General features: G+C 37.9%; 1 long non-coding RNA gene across 1 annotated transcript; it reads right to left on the bottom strand.

Annotated features, from left to right (window-relative positions):
* Nucleotides 1-458: 458 nt before the first annotated feature.
* Nucleotides 459-19582, bottom strand: LOC116865972. The gene is made up of 3 exons (XR_004382283.1): nucleotides 19509-19582; nucleotides 12580-12584; nucleotides 459-469 (listed from the first exon to the last, which is right to left on the bottom strand). It is a non-coding gene; the product is annotated as an uncharacterized LOC116865972 (long non-coding RNA).
* Nucleotides 19583-22545: the final 2963 nt, after the last annotated feature.

The raw sequence follows: 22545 nt of genomic DNA, 5'->3' as shown, positions 1-22545 counted from the left end.
AGCCAAGTGATCAAAAAAGCATATGAACCCCCTAGTCCTCATTCCCAGCTAATAACCTTACATCTTCTTTTACCAAGAAAACGGAACGTCCACATAACCAAACCACCCTGTTTATCCGCCTCTAGGTGTAGTCCCATATGTAGGTCTGTACTCTCTCCCATTAATTTGGATTGATTGTCTTGCTTCTCATATAAATCAGTCCTCTCACCAATCCACTAAATCCCATCCTTCTCCTCTTCATTTTCATCATTGAAGCAATCCTCCTATTTTTCTTTGCTACATTCTAATACCCCTCCCAGTGGATTTTCTCCAAGCTCACATAAAAATGCTTTTAATTTTCCCACAACAAACCATCTATTGCCCCTTCCCATCCTATTCCCTACTGCATTTATCTGTGGCCTTTGTGTCAGATCCTAGAAAGAATGATCCTGGTAAAATGTAAATTAGATCATGTAACCACTGTTCAACACTCCAAAATCCTGACATCTCATTTGGGGTAAAAAAGCAGTATATTTACAATGGTCAAATGCCCCCCTAGAACATGGCCCTCAGCTGCTTTCTGACCTGAACTTCAACTCCCTTATTCACCTCTCTTCAATGACACTGTGTTTCTTTTTCTTCAGTTGCCAATAAATGCTCTTTTTCCCACTTCAGAGTCTCTGTATTTGCTGTTCCCTCTACTTGAGAACGTCTGCCTCCAAACAGTGAGGAAGATCACGTCCTTGCCTCCTCAGATCATTGTTAAAACACCCACCTTGTTGGTGAGGCCTTCCTAGATGACCTCACATAAGATAGTAGCCCTCATCCTTTGGCATTCTTTATCCTCCTTCCGATATTTCCTTCTTTTCCATTGTGTGGGTCACAGTCTAATGTGTTAAATATTTATTTGATTGTTTCATTCACAAGAATGGAAATTTCAGGAAGGTGGGAACTTTATGGTCTCTTCCATTCATTGCTTTATCCTCTCTTCCGACAAAAGTAGTTGGCACGTGTTTAACAGGGGGGAAGATTGGGATAGGGTGGTAAATAGTAACTAGAAAGAGGGTTGGCAAGAATGGGATCTGAACATAGGGCATTAGTTCAGGGACATCACTTTGCAATTGCTATGGCTCTCTGAAACTGGAATTTTCTTCTTCACTAGGGAGTTACATCTGTCAAGCATTAAGGTATATTTGGGTCCATAGACATGCGTCCTTTCCATAGGTGATGCTGGAAACAGCGATGCAGGTGTATACTCAGGAAACTCCGGTTCTTGTCCCTGTATATTTCTTCCTCTATTTACACCTCGCATCTCTAGCTAGAATCTGGAAAAATGTGATCTTTTGTGCAGTCACAGTGCCTAGATATTTTCAAATCCCAAAAAGAGCCTGAATGGGACAGTTACGATGGACCTGTGTACCACTTACTTGCCTGTGGGACCATACTGCTTTCGGAGGCAGAACCCATCAGCCTAAGCAAAGAAATAAAAGAAGTCAAGGTTAACCCAGGAATAAAGTCTTGGTTTTCAGATGCCACACGATTCTCAAAGAGAAAAAAAAGTATTCATACTGCTCTGGATATCAGAGCTTTAAGATGCTCTGTGACAATGTTGGAGACACTTTTGTGTTGCAGTCTGTTAATGGGCTACCAAAATAATAACCTCTTGGACACAACAGCTTAACTCAGACTCCTGGAAGCCAAAAATGCTCTCCCTGGCCTAGCGGAAGAGGCCCCCCCTTCCATGCAGTGTTTAGAGAAGCCAGGCAAGCAGAGGCTTAAGAGGGGTCAAGGATTTTAATTACACCTCAGTGGTGATCAGAGTCCTTCTCACATGAGTTCCTACAACCTTCTAAAGTTCCTATTCCCTGTTTATCTGTTTGAAAGGGGAACAAACTCTCTGTTCAAGAACAGAACTAACATTCAAGCATAGGACCTGGGGTCCGGGACACCATCCTTTGAAGACAGAAGCTTGTCTATGCTCCCACACACCGAAGCCCCCTGAGGCCTCAATGAAGGTTTCAACAGCCAGAATGTAGTGTCTGGCTCTGCCCGACATCCTCTTGCCACAGAGAGCTATCGCATATTTCTCTAGAGAGGATTTCAACTCCAAAGACCCAGGCTGAGTCTAAGACTATCCTGACCATGTGTAAGACCCCCCAGTGCATGTGAGAATTTCCCGAGGAAGCAGCAACTGTAACAGAAGCATAGATGCCCCATTAGACACTGCAAATATGTCTGTATATTTTGCATTTGGTCTACTGTTAGTTTTTGATATCCAGGTTCAAGCAGGTAATGAAAAAGAGAAAAACAAAACAAAACAAAATAGCAAGCACCTTTGAAAGAGCTCCTGAGATCTCCCAGCAATCCTTAGAGCTGGGACACATTTATCTTGGTCTGGCATTAAAATATAAGGGTAAGTATTAGCAAAACAAAGTTTATGAATGCTGCATGATACTCATTTCAAGGACATCTCTCTTTTTTTTTTTAAGATTTTATTTATTTATTTGTCAGAGAGAGAGGAGCGAGAGTGAGCACAGGCAGACAGAGTGGCAGGCAGAGGCAGAGGGAGAAGCAGGCTCCCTGCCAAGCAAGGAGCCCGATGTGGGACTCTATCCCAGGTTACCGGGATCATGACCCGAGCTGAAGGCAGCTGCTTAACCAACTGAGCCACCCAGGCGTCCCTCAAGAACATCTCTCTTGACCCCCAATAACACCATCATAAACTTGATGCCGAGTAAAAACAAACTTTATGTTGTCCATACCCCCACCCCATCATTATATTTCAACTGACTTCTATTTATTTATATATCTGTGTTTTGATTTATTTATCTGTTACACTTCCAGCATCAAGTAACTGAAGTGATAGATAAACTTATGATCCAAATTTTACTTGAAGAGGGTATCATCAGGAAAAAGGGGCTGGGACAACCCTGGGGAACTTCCTTTCAGCCATGGTAAAGCCTAAGGGACCTCAGAGGAAGGAACAGAGTTCCCCTCTGGGCCAGTAAACAGCAAGGATCTTCTTAGCCTCTCAGGAGATAGTGTGTTTCTGGAAAGGGAAGCGCCTTTCTCTCTCATGGTTCGCTGATGAGGGGAAACTTGTTCCAGCATCCTTTGTCCGTTTTTTTCTTCACAGTTTCTGAAAATTTCTACTTAATGTGACATTTCTCCTCCCAACACTCCTGGGAATGACTACTATGTATAGCATCGGATTATGAATCTACACTTTTGATGACATCTTTTTCTTTAACAAAATTTTATATAAGGATAACCTATGGAGGCTAAAGCCTTACATAATCCCCCTTCTCACCAAACATGGGAATGTTATCATTAATACACAGCAAATAGTTTTTTTTTTTTTTAATGGAAGAGTGGAATTGAGAGTTTTTATTTGTGTTTTCTTTTTTCTGATACCAAAAGTCTCCATTTCCCTTTCTGCTGAGCTGCCACCTGTCCCCACCAGATGCCTTCTTTATTAATCCTTTGACAGTGACCATTGCCAGTTCATTCCCTGAACTCTCAGGGTTCTTAGCAGGTAAACTTTCTTTCCTGAAGTAATTCTCCTTCCCCCATCCTCTCTCTCTCTCTACTCTGCCATTTTAGTTGCCTTGGTATACCCATGTTTCCTTCTGAAGACTATATTCATGGAAGGGAAGGGATTCTAAAATCCTTGTTAAATTGGTTTATGTGCTCCCAAGAAACGTTGCCTCCTCCTCTGTGATTGTTTGACAAAATTGTTTGACAAAAACTATGAGCCCAAGGGTGCCTGGGTGGCTCAGGCAGTTAAGCATCTGACTCTTGGATTCAGGTCAGGTCATGATCTCACAGTTGTGAGATCGAGCCCCATGTCAGGCTCTGTACCTAGCACAGAGTCTGCCACAGATTCTCTCTCCCTCTCCCACTGCTCTTCCCACTCTCTCTCTCTCTCTCTCTCTCCAATAAATAAATAAAATCTTTAAAATGAAAGAAAGACCAAAAAGCAACAAAAAAACTATAAGCCAAATTCCCCCTTCCATTCTGGAGGAAAACAAAGAAACCTATAAGGAAACTAAACTGATTATATATAAATAAATACACACACACACACACACACACACACCTTTAAATATTAAAATGCAGTAGCAGTTTTGCGTTTGTCTTTACTTCCTTTCAAATTACATCTGTTCCATAAATAGGTTCTGATCATTATACTTTTTTTTTTGGTCTGTCTGAAAATTATGTAACATAATCCTAAGAGAAAGTGTTTCTGTGTCCAGTTTATTAGAGAAAAGTCTCCCTATGTCCTCATGTTCTCATGTTGAAGAGATATTCAACCCCTAAATGGAAAGCACTGGGAACCTGTGTCTAATTCTGAAATTGAAGAGGCAAGAGATATAATTATTTATTACTTTTTAATCCCATCAGTGCTTCATTACCATGTGACCTTAAACTGATGATTTAATTTCTGAGTCTTACATTTCTAGTCTAGAAAACAGTGACTGGTAAAACCATACCTCATAGGATTGTCTCAGATTTAGAAAGATAAATTAGGTCAAAAAGACACTTGATACACTATTTAACATAAAATAGGTACTCAGTAAGCGTTAGATCCTAACTCCCATAATAAACACAGAAGAACTTTTCTGTAAAGGATGGTTCCATGGTTCAAACCAGTACTTTGGACTTACGTCATTCTGTTCTGGTTTGTTTTGAGGACTTACTGAAATAATGACTGTAAATATAAATACTGCTCCTAACATAAATGAAGCTCTTAATAAATGAAAGTTATTATATTTCATTATGTTTGCATTACATAACCACACATTTCTCTCTATTCTCCTTAAAAAGTCTGCTTGAAGAGACGAAGATCACCCTTGAGTCAGTTGATTCATGAGATCATGGAAATCCCTGTGTCACAATTAGAACTTTTGGCCCAGATCACGCAGAAAATAGGGAATGGAGAGACCCATAGCATGGAGACAAGAAAGGTCGATTATAGAAATCAAAATGTGCCTCAATTTTCTTTATCATCACAATCTCTACAGCTCTTTGGGTACTCCTCAAAGGCTTGATGTGAAATGAACAGATGTCCTGCCTTTTAATTTAATTTCTGCATAATTTTATGCAAGGACTAACCGTTTTTCTTAAGTCATTTTTATTACAGTTCATACAAGGAAGAGCTCTTGCAAGTAATTACTTCATAAAACTTGAGGGAATAAATCACAGAACTTCAGGATTAATAGGAAATAAAGGCATGAATCTTCCTTACTTGCCAGAAGAGAATCCATCCCCTGAAATAATATGCTAAAATCATAGAACACTAAAGAGAGACAGAAGTAGAATGAAAGATCTTTCCCAAATGCCTTATTGTGTCTCCTGGAGAAAGTGAACCCCATGGAAATTAACGGAGCTACCAAGTCCACAAATGGTATATGTTCTTCAACCCATGCCATTTATAGGACTCAATCTTCACAAAATGTGGAGATGAACATTACTAAATTTGGGGAACAGAAGTTATGTAACTTGGCAATGGACTCAGTAGTCATTGAGTAAAATAGAACTAAAGATACAAACATCAAGAGCAGTGGTAGAGGATTCACTGAGGATTCACTGAGGATTCAGTGATAAAATTTGCATATACCTAGTTTGCAGTAGGCATGTTGCATGAAATTTTTTAACCTTTGGAAGGCCATTTCTATCACCTTCTTTCCACAAGCATCAACTTATCCTAAATGAGAGTTGAAAGGCAAGGAGAGTCAGTGCCATTGTTTCTAAACTCAGATGCTGGGACTGACTTATGGAAAAACTGGGAAGAAATAGGCAGTTGTTAGCTTATTCTAAACTCTGTTTAAAAAAAAAAAAAAAGAAAAAGAAAAGAAAATGTTTGCTACAGTGTAACTCCAATTCCTTGGAGACCCACTATTTCACTTCTGAGAAAATTTCCCTCAGGCCTATGTGGGGGGAGAGGAGTTTTTGAAAAAGCATATCAGCCCAGTTATATTTACAAGAGTATAAGTGTTTGTCAAAAATAACTGAACTGTCAATATACACTAAAAGAGGGTATTAAGAAGGAAAATGTAAAGTTACATAAGGTTGTCAAAAGCACAATAAATTGCACTATAAATCTGGTCAGAATTTACTTAGGAGATCTTCCCACTGGAGAACTAAGCTTTTCTAGGCAAGAAAGGTAGACAAATTAGAACAATTTAGCCAAAACAGTCCTTCAAATAATCTAGTTCAACATTAGGTTCTACATTCGAAAAGAGCCAGTGAAGTGAAGTGATTTCGAAAGGTCTTTATTTGCTGGCTCAGGAAAGATTAGGACACACAATCTGTCACCCCAAATCTAGTGCTCTTTTCACTAATCCAGGCTGTCTGCAAGTGTTAGCCACAAATGAAATAGATGATGATGGATAGATGGCAGATAGATAGATATTGGATAGATAGATAGATAGATAGATAGATAGATAGATAGATAGATTTTCTGAAAATGAAACTTTAAGGAATTCCAAACTGTAAGAATATAGTATTAGGATAGCAGCAAGGGAAGGAGACCATGAAGAAAGAATTTCAGTATTACGTGGAGAGTTAGGCCGAAAAGAGGAAGGGAAGGAGTCCAAGGATAATCAGAGCTTAAAGAAGGACTAATTAGCAATATTGACTTTGAGGGTGGAAAAAATGAAGATAAAATGGTAAAATGAAGATTATTATACAGAAGATTGTCTTGTTTTCTATTCTTTGCCATCCTATTTAAAGTTGGGTTAGGTTAGGCATGGAGCCTGACAAATGCATACATGGGTGGGGGGAGCTGGATACGTGTTCATATTTTAGGAGCTCACTGGTCTAAAGGTAGAAGACTGTCAGTCAATTGCAGCCAGTTGGTGTGTACAGAGATGGAGGCCTAGCTTTGCCAGGTTGTCTCATTTTTTCTTGAGAAGCAGAAAATCTGGATTGTTTTGCGACATATTTCACTTTTGCTAGAAACATATATGGATAAAATAAAAACATTTTTCTTAGTGGATTCAGTGCATTGTTGTCAGAATGGGGCAGTTCAGAGTGAAATCTCCAACTTATCAGCAGACCAGATGATCTCTTCTTTCCCCATGTTGTCTAAGAAAGAACTTTCATAGAAGTATTGAGAGCCAAAGATGGAAAATTGGCCAACGTACTATTTAGAAGTAGGCAAAAGAGATAAGTCTGAAAGAAAACAGAGTAGTGAGATGAAAATAAAGAGACTCATAGAGTGGAGATGAGGACATTTAAAGAAGATGCAGCCAATTACATCAAATTCAACCAACTATTCATGAAATCAAATGGAAAATGACCATTGAATTTGTATTTAGTATTTGTATTTATATTTAGAACTTTGATATTAACAAAATGAGATTTCTAAGTGTTTGGACGATGAATGAGGTTATGGAAAAGACAGAATTAGGAACTATCTACTCTCCTGACTCCACTGGGTCCAATGAGATTGAGAGCTCTAGAGGTTGGACCCACAGATATTGACAAGGAGAAAGACCCTGGGCTTTTAATAGATTCATACGGCTAGAGCAAAGATGACATGAAAGAGGCTAGAATGAGTTATGGAAGGAAATGCAACTGTTGTTATCCAGCAGAGGAATTTGAATGCTCTGTTCATACCTTTACCTCTATCAGGTTAACAACTTTTTACTGATCAACCTTCATGTATAATTCACTATGTGAATACTTGACACAAGCCACTTCTAAGTCCCACAGTGATAGATGGCTTCTCATTGTCTTTACAATGGATATGATATTAAGATATACTCTAGCAGCCACATTGATAATCTGTGTCACCAGTCTCAGACCAGCCCCTGATTTCAAGCTACAACCATGGCAGACAGTTCATATGGGTTAGGAGAGTGCTACTTCTAAAGTCTTTGCCTTATATCTATTTTTTTAAAGATTTTATTTATGTATTTGACAGAGACACAACGAGAGAGGGAACACAGCAGGGGGACTGGAAGAAGGGAAAAGCAGACTCCCCGCAGAGCAGGGAGCCCGATGCGGGGCTCAATCCCAGGATTCTGGGCTGAGCTGAAGGCAGATGCCTAATGACCGAGCCACCCAGGCACATACTTTATATCTATGTTTTAATACTTTAGGGCTTCTCCCCAAATTCTTGGCAACTTCCTTAGGTGATGCATTGGACAGTCCAAACATATAAGGGATTGACATGCCTAGTGGCCAGTGTCTACCAATGGAGAATAGGAGTCATGAACAAACACTTTTATATGTCATCCTTCAGAATGACACATCCCACATAGTACCTCAAAAGCAGCCAGTAGTATTGATGCCTAGTTGTCTACAATGAGAACTAAGTCCTTATCTCTGGCTCTGCTTTCAGAAGAATTCTAGACCCTCAGAGCACCTGGGTAATTTTTCTAAGGATCCCTGGATACAATTACCTCCATACTTCAGAACTTGATTTTATTTCACTCAGATGTCCATCTTCTTTATACCATATCACCATAGCAGAGCAACTCACTGCCCAAAGTTGATTGAAGGTTTTGAGGAAAGACAAGAAGTCTTCTGATTTGTTAAGGAAAATAAAACTGGCAGAGGTGGGTAAGATGCAGTGAAAACACAGATTCCCTAGAAACAAGGGAAGCCATTACAAGACAGTTATGTTCTCGCAGTGAATGTATTGTTCCTCATCACATGGCCCCACAATTGAGAAGTCTTCTGCAGATGTCAAATGAAATCAGTTGGCTCCAACTTTGCCCTTTCAAAATTTACTTCCCTTCTTATGGGAAAAGCAGACTCCTGGGTCCTACGATATACTGTTTTCCCTAGATAGTCATTGTTTCCTTTGCAATTCAGCAGTATTTTTGATGGCTTTGACAGTTCAAACTCGCCTGACATTTCCAAAGTAGCTTACAATGAGGAAACAGCTGAGTGCTTGATTTTATAAGTATTTTCAAAGAAAGGGGAAGCATTCTCTTCCAGCTTTGTCATTCCTTATCTTAATGAGCCTTAAATTGATAGATTAGCCAAGCCAAACTTAGGCGACTTTGCTGTTAAACTTAATAAAGGTTTTACAAATGGATTTGACATAGCGGTTGAATGCCCACTTAAGACACTGAATCATTTGAGATCAGAGAAGAGCATTATTAAAAGAAACATTGGGTCACTGAAGGGCAAAATACCTTTGAAAAACTATTTGAAACAAAACATTTAAATCACGAGTAGCACAAAATTCTACATACTGGAAATGTGACTCATATAAAATAGTACCCACATGACTCAGGTGATTATGGGTATTATCCTATATGGGTCTTCCTCAAAGAACTTCATACAGAAAAAAACCCATAAAATAAAGACAACATAATTACTTTCAATCAAAATGTTTTGTAGGAGAGTGGATCCTGTTACATGGAAATTCTCTTTGTGCTGCTGGGTTTAGGTATAGGAAGGTGGGCCTGGAGCAGATTATAGCAAAAGGAGTGTCATAGAAATGAATGGTTCCTCCTTATTCACTAAGAAGGCTCTACTCACTCCCTGGCAATCCATGTGGGAGTGAGGAAAAAGAGAAATAGGAAAAGTGAGTAAAAGAATGACATCTTGAGAAGTTATGAAGTAGGCAATTATGACTGAAATATAGTTTAAATTTTTTCATGGTGGGCTAACCAAAGTCTATTTTAAAGATCATCTATTTAATGTGGATTTTGAAGTTGTTATGGTTGTGATGTAAGCCAATTTCCTATTATGTCCCCACTCCCACAATCCCAGCAGAAGCCCATTCTTCTATATTCCATAAAGTGCATTACACTATACAATGCCTTCTGTGAAAAAGGATTTTTAAGGGATCTGAGGAAATGATTTCATTTGATATTTTTCAGAACAGAGAGAATACAAATGCCGGTACAGAAACAGAGTGATCAAGGGAAACATCTCTCTACCCTTCCCCATTCTCTTCCCAACATATATTTGCTGAAATCTACCTACTACAGAGCTTTGGATTCTATAGATATTAAAAGAGTGGTTTTAGTTGATAGATCAATCCAAAAGGGGCCAGAAAGCCTCTGGTGTCATATGAGTTACACAAGTAATAGTATTGTGAATATATGTATTAGAGTTCAAAAAAAAAAAAAAGAACAGTAACTAACTAGAAATTAATCTTTTCTCTATTGCCTATAGCTACCATGAACATTAGCTGCTAAGTGTAATGAGCTGTGGAAAGGAAAGGGTAGAGCCATAGACTCAGAGTTAGAAACATACCTAGTCTAGTCCAAGATTCTTGCTGTTAAAAAAAAAAAAAGATTTTGTTGTTTATGAGATCTTACATAGATCACCTACACCCACCCCAGAATATAATGAACTACTATACGGCAGCACCTTTGTGACTTTGAGGAACTCAGTTTGAGAATCATGAATGCAGTTCAATTATCACATTTTACAGATGGAGAAATGGAGTGAGTAGAGCTCTTTAATGCCTTGGCTGAAAACTAACTGCTACATAAGACATTATGACAACCAAGAGAGTAGTGAAATAACCGTGAATTACTTTTATAGACATTAAGAGAGAAGTTATATTTTAGTATCACTGACTTGTCTATAGCTGGTTTTGAATCCCTCCCATAATGCCACAGGAAATTCTACAACAATATTTGAAAGTATGCTACAAACACAAAGTTTCAAATCCTAAACTGCCGAAGAATATTAATCAGTAGCATTCAGATTCTCCATAAGTTCTCAGAATTGCCTCATAATTAGTCTGTCTTTGGCTTTGACCTATTCCAAGACCAGAGAGCCCTCATGTTCAATTGAGAAGGTATCTGTCATTACTGTCTTCCAAGGGATGATATAGTTGAACCCCAGTATTTTCTCTGGAAACTGTGTCTAAATAATTGACAAAAAGTACAGAAAAGACTGATGTATGAATTTTGGCTTTTTGGAAGACTTTTAGCATTACATCCTCCCCATTATCAGAGTTAATAAAGGCAGTTTACACAGAGCAAAAGGCAGAGATATTCTAGTGAGTCAAGACAAGATAAAAGGACATTTAACTCTCAAATTAGTAACTTTATTTTTATTTTTTCAGTTTTGCACATAACACTCTTACTCCTGTGTCCTTAAAGTGGAATTATTTCTTTTATGCCCTGCTAGTGGGAGTGTAAATTGGTGCATCACTTCTGGAAAGCTTTGGGAGCATGAATCAAAAGCCTATAAAATGTTCATACATCTTGACCTAGTAATTGTAGTTATGCTCCTGGAAAAGTTTTCCTGAGGGGAAAATCAGAACTGTCAATATTTATGTACAATGGTATTTTTACATCAATAATTATAATAAGAGAACATTGTAAACAACCTATATTTACCAAATGCAGGTTAAACATGGGACATTAAAAAAAATTATTAAGAAGGACTTGGATAGACATTTCTCCAAAGAAGATATATGTGTGGCCAGCAAGTACAGAAAAAGATCCTCAACATCACTAATCACTAAGGAAATCAAAATCAAAATCATAAAGAGATATCACCTCACATCCCCTGGAATGGCTTTTCTCACAAAAACAGAAAATAACAAGCATAGGCAAGGATATGGGTAAAGGTAAACCTTGTGCACTGTTGGTAGGAATGTAAAATGGTGTTGCCATTGTGGAAAACAGTATGGTAGCTCCTCAAAAAATTAGAACAACATTATGATTGAGCAGCTCACTTCTGGGCGTAAAGAATTGAAAGCACGTTCTCCAGGAGGTATTTGTATACCTATGTTCATATCGGCATTGTTCACGATAGCCAGAAGGTGGAAGTAACCCAGATGTCCACTGACAGATGAATGGATGAACAAAATATGGTCTATACATAGAATTGAATATTATTCAGCCTTAAATTGGAAGGGAATTCTGACACATGCTACAGCAAAGATGAACTTTCAGAACTAACACTAAATGAAATAAATGAGTCACAAAAAGACAAATAACTATATCATTCCATTTATTTGAGGTATCAGGAATAGTCAAACACCTAGAAACAGAAAGTAGAATGGTGGTTTCCAATGGCTGAAGAGAGAATGAAATGGGGAATTTCTGTTTAATGTGTATAGAGGTTCAGTTTTGCAAGATGAGAACATTCTGGAGATCATTGTTGCAACAATGTGAATATACTTACTACTAAACTATATTATTAACTATGGATAACATTTTTTTGTTTTATGCATTTTTATAAGAATTTTTTTTAAAGGGAAGACGTGAGGTAGATAGGGGTGGTCTCCCTGAGACACAAACTTGGGATCAGAGACCTAAGGATGAGGAATCAGCCATGGAAAGATCTGGGAAGAACTTTCCTGGAAGAGAGAATAGCAGGTGAAGGGCTTTGAGATAGGGCCACATTGGTGTGTTGAATACCAGAGAAAGTCAGCATGCCAGAGCATAACAGGTGGATACTAGGTAAGAGGGCAAAGGAAGTTTCAAGGGCTAAATGAGAAGAAAAATTATCTGATCTGATTCACCTTTTTAAACTCTTGCTTCTATGGAAAGAGTTTTAGGAGAACAAGAGCAGAATCAGGGTCTCTGGGTAGATTCTGTTTTACCATCCGGAGCTAGAGATGGAAGTCTCCCATATGACATGGGTAGGTCATATACCTCCCCTTACAGAGCCTTGGAGATCACAGAGGTTGACTCTCTTTGGGGGCTGGGAAATCAAGATTCATTCATCAAATAATTCCATGATCCTCTGCTGGATTAGAGGGAATTGACAACTGTGTAATACTGTCAGATGAGGCTTAGGAAGATGTTTCTCTTAATTGATTGTCCTGTCTTATTCCTGCCCCTGGCATATTTGTTCTATATAGAAATTCATATTTGAACATTTTCATTTGGAAAGAATCTGGAATCACTACCTAAGGTACAGTGTCTTTTCCAATCATCCTGCTTTGATATAAATTCTCTGCAGTTGGGAGGACTGTGGGCTACAGTGGAAGGGAGATTTTGAGATAGAAACTAAATTAGAGACCCTGAAAACAACATCAACATGGAACTTCTTCTTTTTCTAGGTTTTTTGTTTTTTTTTTTTCCGCAAGCTCAATGCAAATGTTACTGAAGAAAAGCAGTATATAATTTATATTTGGACAAACTAACTCTAAAATCTGACTCTAACACTTAGGCCTTAGTTGGCTTTGAGATGCCTTCAAATAAAGAATGTCAGGACTGTTTTGGATTTCAGATCCCTGTTTCAATTGTCCTTCATCACTTTAAACAACATGTACAACAAGCGATTCTATCATCAGTAGCTGCGCAGTATCGACAAAGAACATGAAGGTTGAAGGCATTCAGATTATTTATAATCCTAGCTCTGTTATTCCAGAGCTTCGTGAATTTAAGTAATTTTCTTAAACTTCTTGAGCCTTACGTTACTCACCTAAAAGGAACGAATGAGATCTATACTTCCCATAGTGGGTGTGAACATTTTTCCCTATTTTTTTCCTCCTCCGTTTACTTTCTGTTTATAGGGTGTGGGAAGAAAAATGAGTCTCAGTGTGTGCATATGAGAAACTCATGGGGGATGTGCAAAGAGGTTGCCTAATATTCAGTTGTCAGGGGGTCTCATAGAGAAGGAACCAGAAAGAAGTATCTCCAAGGACCTCACTAGGCAGTTGCTCCAGGAAATGAATTTGGGATGGGCAGCCTGGAGACAGGATTGCAATGTTGATTCTGCCATCAGTTGGGTCACTGGTTCTGACCCTCAGGGAGTCATTTCCCTTATTCAGGCTGAAATTCCTCCAGTTATGAAACTGACCTTGGAAATCACTGATCCAGCTGGAAAGGTTTATGTAAAAATAAATTTGTATCTTCTTCTTTCAGACTGCCTGCCATCAACTATCTCCTCCTACCACAAATTCTGTTGCTTTGGAGAGAAGCCAGGAAATCTATCTCTATGTGTCTCTCTCTCTTTCTCTCTCCCTCTCCTTCCTTAGCATACTCTGTATGTAACCAGGTTTGAAAAACCCTGGATTAGATAACCATATAGGGCTTCATTATATGAGGCTCTGAGATCCAATGGTCTATTCAGTCCTTTCCTATGGCACTAGGCCAACTCTGAGGATGTCCTATGTTAAACTCTGTAGGTTGTGGGAGACCAAGAATCAGATCTGTTTTCTTACTTATTTGGGCTTTTTAAATTTATCAACAGGCAGAGAGTTAGGCATCTCGACTGGGAGAATTCAGAAAAAGAAAAGAGTAAACGAGGCTGGAACTCAAGTTTCTGGAACTGGAAGTTTGTTCAAGATCCAACACAGCCCAAGGACTGAGTGCATTCATTAGGAACAGTTTCAACTTCAAAAAACTGGTAGTTTAAATAAATGTAGGCTTACTACTCTTACAGCGTGCATTCTGGAGGGGAGCTGACATCCGTGGTTCTGTGGCCACTGAGGTCAGGATCAACATCTCATGTAATCAAAATCGTCGTCCTTTTAGTTGGCTCACAGTAAAAAGCAAAGTATGTTGACGTGCTTCCGGGCATTATGTACACATTCCATATGCAATGCAAGAGAGAGAGCGAGTGTCTTTCAGAAAGCCTTCTCTTTTCTTTATATTTACTTCTCTTAAGAAAACACGATTTCTCTTTAGGGGGTCTCAAGTTTCAATACTTCTTTTTTTTTTTTTTTACTTTGGTCATTTTTTTTCCTTTACTGTAGTAAAATGCATGTAACAATTGTTTATTCAAGAAAAAGTTAAAACCTTTGTATTAGTTAGTATGAAAAAAAAAAGTGGTGACCACCAAATATTCTGTCTGCTGTCCCATATCTCGTATCTTCATTCAATTAGGCAGGAGTGTGTAACTAAGTCATGGATAATACGATGCAAACAGGAGTGGCGGGAAGGGACTTCCAGGAAATCTCCTTAAGTGTAGTATTTTTGTTTGGCTTTTTTGTTTTGTTTTGTTTTAATGAAGCATGTTACTTTTTCTCTACAAACTCAAGTAGTGCTCATTAGAAGAATAGATATTTGGTAGTCTCTACTACAGAATAATATGTATAAGAAGTTTTGGTGGTGCCTGGGTGGCTCAGTGGGTTAAGCCTCTGCCTTCAGCTCAGGTCATGATCTCAGGGTCCTGGGATCAAGCCCCACATCAGGCTCTGTGCTCAGCAGGGAGCCTGCTTCCTCCTCTCTGTCTCTACCTGCATCTCTGAATACTTATAATCTCTATCTGTCAAATAAATAAAGAAAATCTTTAAAAAAAAAAAGGAAATTTTGGGGGGAGAAGCCAAGCCCAAAGGAATTAAGATTATTAATTTAAGATATAGAGTGATGTCATAAAAAAAAAATGTAAGGCTTAGGGTTAGTTAGCCGTGAGTTAAAGATTGAGAAATACTGAGCTAGATGCTATATTAGGAGGGTTGTATTAGTGTTTGTCTAATGACAAGATCTGAAGTAAAACAGTTTATCCCCAGTTAACAGGAGGAAGCCAAAGCTTTGATAAGTTGAGTAATGTGTCTGGGCTGCTGCACAGACCCCACTTGGTATAGCACTCAATGTGGGCACTCAATGAGTATTCCTGTCTTTCATTTTCATTCAGGTTTGAATCTTCTCCAGTACTTTGCCCAAAATAGTGCTCATTATATGTTCTACGGTGACAAAAGCAAGTAGTCAACCAACTGTACTTTTGTAATATACATAAGATAATTAATTATTAATCATTAATCCATCAGGATGGCAGATGGGAAGGACACTCCCCAAACCCCAGCCTATTAAAAACACTGATTTTGTTCCCCAGCAGTTTGAATATTTTCTTTCCCACTGTAGGAAGCCCCCAGCTCTATTGTGTGGCTTTGAGGCAAGGTAAAGATACATACATTGAGAATTGTCTTTTCTGTCTCTTTAAGAAGAACCCAGATGAAGACTTAAGCTGAGAAAGTTTTAACAGCTTTTTTTGTCTTCTCAACATTTGTTGTTTACAGCTGCCTTATAGACCAAATTGATGGGGAAAAATAAGAAACTAAAAATAAACAAGGACTTTCATTCACAGGGGTAATGCAGTTACATAAGTCAAAGTGGCAGGTCATATGAAGCCTTCTGTGATTCCTTGGAGTTTCTGTCTCATTTCACTGGCTAGCAAACAGTGAAACAGTAGGATATATATTTTTCAATTAGGTTGTCAATATTTTGACAAAACAACCTATTTATAACATTCAGGATTACTGTTCTGTTCGGGAGAACCACTAGAAGCTGCTGTGTGCTGGATGTCAGTTGGAGATTTGAAATGGTATGATTGAGTAGGGTGTAGTAACTCACTTCCTGGGTTTCATCTGCCTGTCAGTCATGCAGGTGTGATACACTCATCATTGTGTCTGGTTATTGTGAGAAAATATCCCCTCCCAATATTGCACCTACTTACCATAAAAATAATAATAATAGTAAGAGTAACAAGTATAAGAGGAGATAAAAATTGGAGATCATGGGTCTATTTGGAGATGAGTATTTACTGATAGAGCATCAGAATCAGAATTCTACGAAGACAGTGGATGATTTTAATGGAAAATAGCAATTTATTTTTTTCGAAGTTGAGATGCTATAAGAAAAATGTTAGGGTTCGAAGCCAATGACCAAGAAATTATTCTTGAGACATCTTTGGTACAAAAAGGTGGTTTTATGAAAGCACGAGAACAGGACCTCTGAGCAGAAAGAGCTGCCCTAAGGTCATAAGGAGTGGCCCATTATATAATTACAAGTTGGGAGGGGGTTAGGGATAGCATAAGTCTCTAAAGAATTTTGGAAGCAAGGTTTCCAGGACCTTGAGGGGGCTAGGTATTTTTGAAAAAGGTCACTTTTTGCTATCTAATAAAATTTTAGTCATGAGATCCTTCAGATATATGTCGGTGGGTCATATGCTTGGGGGAAGATTGCCAACATGTATCTTGGGAGGTAGAGATAAAGGAAGTTTCCAAGGGAATTTCTACATGTTAAGGTAGACTTACCAGATCTTGGGGGTTGGGCGTAAGATAGCCTTTTGCTCTTAGCAAGGTATTAACATTGAGGCAGCTGAGTTCCTAGAGGAATGTCACTCTGCCTATTTTAAGGACTTGTCAATGGGCTGTAGGTAGTAAGGAAATTTAATAATTTCTCTTCTGACTTTGTTTCCCACATCAGAGGAAGATGATTGCCTTATTGACCACTCTTTTCGTTCCCTGAATACTCTGTATCTTCATGTGACCATAACTTTCCTATGATTTTTAGGAAAAGAATGTAGACTTTGAGATGGGTCAGGCTTAGCTTCCAAACCTTGCTCTTTCATTTGCTAACCACACGACCCTGGGTTTTTCCTTTAACTCCTGAGCTTTATTTCATTACCTATAAAATGAACACATTGAAATTGAATTCAGATTATTATACAGAATTGAATGAATAGAAGTGAATGCACCTTGTTAACCAGAAAACACTATACAAATATTGTTATTATTGATGTTGAAGGTCAACAATCTCCTGTATTACAATTACAGAGAGAGGCATATGTGTAAAGGAAAATTTATCTATTAAGAGAATTTTTTTTGTTAAGTGATTTTAACTGCTGACAATATTAATAGTTTTAATGGGATTAAACTGGAACATAAGTAAGCACTGAATAAGAGTATAAGAGGGTAAATAAAAGAAGTAAGAAAACCATTGTTTCATGGATGTGCAATACAAGGAGACATTTTCTTTAATTATAGGCAGTTTCTCTATTTAAAAAAAAATCATGTTTTCAATTAATGGAAGGATGGATATCCATAGCCTTTTAAAATTTCTGTTGCTTTAAGTTTTCATGGGATCTCAATGGAGACAATTATAACCAGAGGTATAATTATCTAGGGTAATGAGACTGCCTTTGTTCTAACTGGGGTCTGCTCATAACAAATCCCCATTTGAAGAATGAAGATATTAAATGTCAATAATCAATTGACCCAAATCATTGGAGAAGACAAGCTGAAGATGGGCCCCAAGGAAACTCATTTTGATTGTGTAGCATACATTCTTAAAGATGCAAAACAGAGATATTTGCATGCTTTGGTTATTTAAATTGTAAATGGAATACCTTGAGAGAAGTTGACTCAGTAGTAATATTTAAAATGTCAGAGTGACAGAAAAACAGTATGAGATCACAAGAAACTTCAAAATGATTTTTTTTCTTTATATTTATCTTTTCTTTTTCTTTAAAAAATAGTGTAGCATATCTGGCACACTGGCTGGAGGCTACTATCATACTTCCCCTTTAAATAAACCTAATTTGTTCGTAAATGCACAGATTCTACCTAAACTGTCTAAACATCTGCTCGAGTCATTGGAACACCACCAACAAAATAGTCACAGTCCACCTGCTGCTCTAACTCAACTTTCCTGGTACTTCAGTTCCTCTGCTGCACCTAGAGCTCTTACTGGCGTAGCCTTCCCGTTTATATGGCAGTCTTTTGCTTCTCAGCAACAGAAAGCAACTCTGATAAGCTTTCACAGGTAGAAAACATGCATTAAAAACTTAGGGCATCCGAAAGAAGATAACCAGTTAGCTGAAGAAATCTATCCATGAGTTTCTGGTGCTCTCACTTCCACCAAACTGTTACTTTTAAATGCTTTCTGTAACTGCGTGTCTCCCTATGATCTATGTTCCTAGGAGGTAAAATATGATTAACTTGTATTACAGGCCCATACAGAGCCAAGTAAACTGGGCAAAGAGGTAGTACCCCACATTGAATATATTCCAAAAGCTATATTAAGTTGATGAGGCCAAAACATACCAATGTCCATCACCACTGATCTGCCCGGACCTCTTACCTGATGATACTTCAAATGGGCATACCCTGTAGGATACACTAACATCCTTACGTCAATAGTTCAATTAATATTTGACTATTTTCTATTTGCTAGGCATTATTAACCCTTAACTCCAAGTGCACAGAAGATAGCCACACTTTCAGTTTTTAGAGAGCACATGCTAGTGAAATGAAATACCACTATCAAAAATCATCTTGTTTGCTTTGTTGGTAAAACATGCATGATTTAAATAAGGTCAGCTGAGCAGAGGGATAGAGAATCTAGAAAAGTTGTCAGAGAAAGCCTCTCTGGAGAGGTGAAATGTACTCTATGTTCTGGGTGATAGGAGGGGACCAGTCACGTTGAGATCTGAAAGAAGACTGTGTCAAGGCCAACCGCAGGGCCTAATGTTTGGAGATGAAGATGTATCTTTGGTCGTTTTGAGGAATAAAAATGGCTGGAACGTTGTGGGAAAGGGCTATAGGAAGAATATGCAGTTGAAGAGGAACAAGGGTGTTTTTTATGCTTATGCCAATATCTGAAGCTTGGGTTTATGCTAAGTGCAAATGGAAGTACCTAGAGGCTTTTCAGGGGATGCCATGGTATGCTTTGTGCTTTTAAAAATTCATTCTGGGGAGCAGCTGGCTGGCTTAGTCAGTAGAGCACGCAACTCTTGATCTCAGGGTCATGAGCTCAAGTCCCATGTTAGGTGTAGAGCCTCCTTACAAAAAGGGAAAAAAAAATTACTCTGATTACTCTATAGAATAGCTACTGTTGAAGAGTAAGAGTAGAAATAGAGACTGGATGAGAAATGATGATCATGTGAAAGAGGAAAGACCTGATTGGATTTAAAGCATATTTGAAGATATCACGTTACGTGGTAATGCTGGAGATGCAGCCCGGAACCGGTCAGACAAAGCTAACAATTCTTAGTTGGTGGGGGGTGGATGGAAACTGAATAAACATGAATATCAGGAGAGTCTTCTTGGGGAGGTCCTCAGGAGGACCCAAGGTACATGTCAAGGGATACAAGCTACTCCACTGATGGCTGGAGCAGGGGATTTTGGACAGTCTTCTCTTTTACAGCTGACAACTACGGCTTACAGATGGAAGCCTATCTGTTCCTCACACCTTCATAGTGACCCATGTCAGCCTCTTTTGGTCTTGACGCAAAGCAAAAGGAGTCATGTATATACATGAACAGTTTGTGAAGTTCTCATTCACAGAATGCATTCTTGAGAAAGAAAAGTCAAACCAAAATGTATTTTTATTAAAATGGCATAATTAATTTATAACAACATTATATACTATAAAGCTGAACTAGTATTTTCATAAAAAGATGTTGGCTTATTTGGAAATCAGAATTTGAAATATCCTACAGACGTATGCTCCATGTGAGGGAAGGAGGCATAAGTTATGAGGGGAAATGGCGTACGTGACATGCCAGCGCGTGATAGAAGTTGTGATTAAAAGCATAATTTCTGCTGTGAATCAGAACTGGGCCAGATCTGCTACTTCCAGCTCTGTGACCCCTGGGCAAATGATTTAATCTTTCTTAATATGTATTGTTGTTTGTAAAATAAAATCTAAAGTGTTGCCTATATCCTAAAACTGTAATGAGGATTAAATGTGACAACTAAGAGTGAGTGTACATGTAAGTGCTCAATACATTTTAGCTATTGTTATTATTATTATTATTTAAATGACAGCTACTGATGGCCATGTAGCTGCATAGCAGAGTGATTAAGAACATGAATTCTGGAGCAAACTGCGTGGGTTGACTCCTGTCACTACCATTATAGCATAGATCACAGATCTGTTCTCTCTCTTATTACTGCAAAATAACAACTTTGTGGAAAAAACCCTTAATCCCCCAATTACTCTTTCTTTTCCAAATTTCTCATTCAAAAAGTCTTTATTTCTTATTTTCCCAATGTGTCAGTGTAACTATGCTTATTAGCTTCTTCTCTTCTACACATTTTTAGTCTTCCGTGGCATCTGTATCCCTAATGCTTTGCATAGTACCTGGAACATAATAGATGCTCAATAAGTGCTTGTTGAATGAACGAAATAGCCAATAAATGGACATTTCCAACAGATAACAGAAAACCTCCACTCTAATGTGTGACCAGTGTGTTCCAACAGCCAGGGAACACCTGTATCAGTACCTTCTCACTTTTCCCCCTTCCTCTATTTCCATCATATGCCTCTGTTATGTTTTGGACTGAAGAAAAGAAGGGCTGGACGTCACATGCATTGGAAGGATCTAAGACTGAATTTCAGGAAGTCTTTTCCAAGTCACCATTGCCTTTGGCCTTTGGCTAAGTCAACTTTATTTCTTTATATCTGTGAACCCTGTAGAGCTTCTGCACCTCTACACCTCAGTGACAATTCCATTACTTAACACATTTTACACTGTTGTGGTAGAGGAGGAAGGATTATGCTTTTTTTGAACTTGGGACTTGACATTGATGTTACAGCAAAGCATAGAAGTTCAAATCCTGCCCACACTAAGGGCGATTTTCTCACCCAGATGCCTTTTACTAGCACATACTGTTATGCATGATTTATGGGAACTTTATTTATTCTCTTTGCTTCTGTCCCTCCCTAGAGCCACTTCCTTGCTCCTCTCTTGGATGGTGTATACGAAGGGATTTGTCATTTGTTTCTATACGAGTATAGAAAAACAAAACAGAATGTCATATCTGAGATTCTGAAACCTATTTACTCTAACCCTAATGTTTTAATGGAAAGGAATTTGAGATTCCAAGGAGATATTGATGTGTGCAAAGGCAAATGAGAAGGTTCAGTATTCATTAGTATCCAACAGCTGGCTAAAAGCAGATTTGTCCCCTTTATGACAGATAACTCAGAAATCACACCAACTTTGGGTTTGGCTTTGCTGAAGCTGAGTAAATAGATCTGTCAATTAAAATAAATATGTAAATATTGATTAAACACTAAAATTATTTACATGCTACTTTCAAAAGAAAGGCAAACCACTGGGGGATATGCCTTTTATCAGCTACTGTTCAGATTGTTCAATTGCTTTAAAAACACTAGTTTTTAAAGAAATGTTCATTTACTTTTGTTTCTCCTTCCCCCTAAAAAAAAAGAGTAAAGGAAAATGTATAGCCCAACTACTATAAATGATAAGTATATTTTTTCTATATTCTTTCAGGCTATTAAATATATATGTACACAAACATATTTACACATATGTATGTATATTGAAGTTTAATTAAAAATTTAAATAATTTAAGTAAAACTTTGACCTCTTAATACCATTTATTTTTACTCGATAATACCCAAGGCTGGGAACTCTGGGAACTCTGCTAAATATTTTATAATAATAATTTATAAATCATTTTATTCAATTCTCAGAGAAACCATCTCAGATATTATTATTATTACCATTAATTTCAAATTAAAAAAATACAAAAACAAAAAATTTAAAATCAAATAATTTAAGAAACATTCCTGGATCATATACCTTGTGAGTGGCCTAACAAAGACTTGAACCTACTTTATTTGTTATTTTTTAGCTTTTCATCACTGTGCGAGATAGATATATAGATACAGAGATTTTTTATATCTAAACATTCATCTCCCACCCCTTTTCTTCCAAAATGCTTTATTCCTCAGCCATGTTCTTAACCTCTAGTGGGCTAGAAGTTGTTGCTTGAAGATCATCCTTCTCCTTCAAACATTGAGATCTGGAAGATAAGGATAATTGAGCTTATAGTTCACGGAGTCCCCTCACCTTTTCCTATTCGAATCAACAAGATATGGCAATTTAAAGTTCAGCCTACCCAGATTAATTTCTTTAATTACCAGA

The sequence above is a fragment of the Lontra canadensis genome, unplaced genomic scaffold (assembly GCF_010015895.1).
Source record: "Lontra canadensis isolate GAN:19392208 unplaced genomic scaffold, GSC_riverotter_1.0 scaffold8, whole genome shotgun sequence".
Classification (NCBI taxonomy): Eukaryota; Metazoa; Chordata; class Mammalia; order Carnivora; family Mustelidae; genus Lontra; species Lontra canadensis.
Note: the sequence above shows the minus strand (reverse complement) of the source record. Positions and strands in the feature narration are given on the sequence as shown.